Source organism: Phyllostomus discolor, chromosome 8, assembly GCF_004126475.2.
Source record: "Phyllostomus discolor isolate MPI-MPIP mPhyDis1 chromosome 8, mPhyDis1.pri.v3, whole genome shotgun sequence".
NCBI lineage: Eukaryota > Metazoa > Chordata > Mammalia > Chiroptera > Phyllostomidae > Phyllostomus > Phyllostomus discolor.
In genome coordinates, this window is record NC_040910.2 from 52,668,631 (window position 1) to 52,671,481 (window position 2,851).

The 2,851-nt window shown below is 45.7% G+C and overlaps 1 pseudogene; it reads left to right on the forward strand.

Annotated features, from left to right (window-relative positions):
- The first annotated feature begins 449 nt into the window (after positions 1-449).
- Positions 450-2,568, forward strand: LOC114503752 (annotated as a pseudogene).
- The last annotated feature ends 283 nt before the right edge of the window (positions 2,569-2,851 follow it).

Here is a 2,851-nt window from a genome sequence, read left to right on the forward strand (position 1 = left end):
CAAATGATATATACTGCACCATGAGATTTTATTCTACTTTTTTCTATATTTTATTTACCACGTGTTAAGTATCAGTGCCCATGGTCAACGGACAAGAAAGCATGCTTACCAAATGGGCCAGAAGCACACAGCTAGTGAATGGTAGCAGCAGGGCCTGATGGATCGTGACTCAGAGGCCAGTGCTCTTTACCTGACACCCTCGGTAGCTTCCCCTTTCCATGTGGAACTTGGCTCCCAGTTAGGCTAGGACAGCATAATGACACCTTCACAACATCAACATTCAGGGACTTGAGGTAAGACTCTGGCGGAACCAGCAAGTCCTTCTGAGTCTCCTGGCCCCACACATAGGAGAGGATCACTGCTATGTTCCCTCCTTGTTGGCAGTGTGGTGGAAGCCTGGGGTTACAGTGTCTGGGACATCACCCATCTCTAAGCAGGCTTTGTCTACTATGCACAAGATCGTCGGTGTGGACGAGGAACTGATCCCCTGCTGGGCCTCTGGGGATGACTCTCAGATCCACAAGGTCCACCTGCCCTCCCAAGGGAACCTCCACCACCCAGGTGAGGAAGCCATCTACTGAAGCTATGGCACAGGGATCAGGAGGTCGCTACCATCACCGTTGCCGTCCGCACGGCCACCTTGCCGAGAACGTGGTGACCAGACCCTGCAGTGCTGTTGCAATAGGGAAGCCACTGCCCACCCCAACTGCTCCTAATGCGAGGACGTGTCTAGGACATTGCTAGACAGCAGAATATCAAAGCAGCAGGAAGGTGGCCTCTCCCTTCTCCCTCCCTTCCACCTCCCTGATCTCCCTAGTCCATCTAGTTGGCACAATGGAAGTCACTCTAGACTCCCAGCTGCAAAGGGGTCTGAGAAATGTAGTTTAAAATTTTCTGGACACTGCTGTACAAGGAGCAGTTTAGGATGGATGCTGAGTGCCAAACCTCTACACTTACCATATATGGTGAGAAAATAGTGCTTATAAAAATATTCCAAAGGTTTTCTAAATAGTTCTGGATTAACATTTATTAAAAAATTTAAATATTTATATAATTTTTAAAAATCTTATGTCCCCAAAGACTATGGGCCTGTTCTTATTTGCTAACAGTCCGCTTAACCCCTGCAAGGTGACTTCTCCCCACTAATATCACCGTGGCAAAGTTCAGAGGTTTTCCCATCCATTGGAAGATTATATCCTAAAAAGAATGATTCATTTTCATTTTTTAATTATGAAAATAATATAAGTATTTTTTAAGTATGAAAAAAATAGTAAAAATAGTTACTTGTAATCCTACATTACTATCATTGTAACCACTTCACTCTTTTGATAAGTATATTTACATTTTTGTAAATGTAACTTTTATAAAATCTTGTTTTTTTTTAACCTGACATGTATCCTCACCATTCCCCATGTTGCAAAATGTAACTACAATTTTTAATGGCCCTGTAATATTTCTCTAATACATGTGTCATTTACTAGCCATTTCTCTCTAGTTGAACATATAGGTCACTTCCAATTATTTACGACTATAAATACTGCTTTGAAGAATAGCTTCATTAATTTTCAGAGTTTTGTGTCACATTTCTGGAAGCAGGATAATAGGTTACAGTGTACTGGTTAAAAGGTATCCACTTATAAATGAGTATCAATGGATTTTTCTCAATGTTTCTTTATTTTTTAAAAAAACATCAATGTGTGGTCACCTCTTGCAATCCCCCACCCAGAACCTGGCCCGCAACCTAGACATGTGCCCTGACTGGGAATTGAACCAGTAACTCCCTGATTCTCAGGCCAGTGCTCAATCCACTGAGCCACACCAGCCAGGGCTCAATGTTTCTTAAAAGTCACCTATGGGCTCTTTTCTGGTTTCTGTGGTGTGAAGAACCAGGAGCAGCAGAGCCTCCCATGGCACCCTGTACACCCTGCACCCCCTGCACAAGGCAGTGCTAGAAGTCCTGCACAGGAACCAGCGCAAGTGGCTGCAGTTTTGGGGTGATGGTGGAGCTGCAGATCAGCTTGAAGAGCTGTGACCCTCAGAAGGACAAACACTTCCCAGGCACCGTCAGCTTAAGTCCACTCCCCACCTCAAGTCCTTGGCTGCGTTCTGGGGGACCAGCAGCACTGGGGCCAAGGCTGTGGATATCTCCCAAGTGGGCATCTCCCATGTGGACATCGAGGTGCTGAAGAATCTCAGCAAGAATAAGAAACTGGTCCAGAAGCTGGCCAGGAAGTATGATGCCTTTTCAGCTTCAGAGTTTCTGATCAAGCTGTTCCTAGGAATCCTGGGCTCAGGCCTGAATGAGGCTGGCAGGTTCCCTTCCCAGCTGACCCACAGTGGGACCATAGTGGACAAAGTGATGGAGTGAAATCCACGATCAAGTTCCACATGAAGAGGTTGCTGTGTCTGGCAGTGGCTGTTGGCTACATGAAGATGACAGATGATGAGCTTGTGTACAACAGCCACTTAGCTGTCAATTTGCTGGTGTCATTGCTCAAAAAGGACTGGCAGAACGGCCAGGCTTTGTACATAGAGAGCACCATGGGCAGTCCCCAGCGCCTGTACTAAAGTACACCTTACCAAACCATACTGCTACCATTTAAAAAAGAGGGGCACTTTTGGCAAAAGCAAGGACATTCTTCTCTAGCAAACACTAAACACAAAGCTTGTTTCTGTCTATCACCTCCTCACACTCATGTTGTGAGCCACTATTGGCAGCTACCAAAAATGGGGCAATGGGAGCCCTTGGCCTTGAAGCCTCTATTGTTCACATCACTGTACCTCAAATTCCCAAGTCGTCAGGGTAGTTGTAACCTGAACCTTGGGACTAGGGTGAGGAGAAAGTATGGGC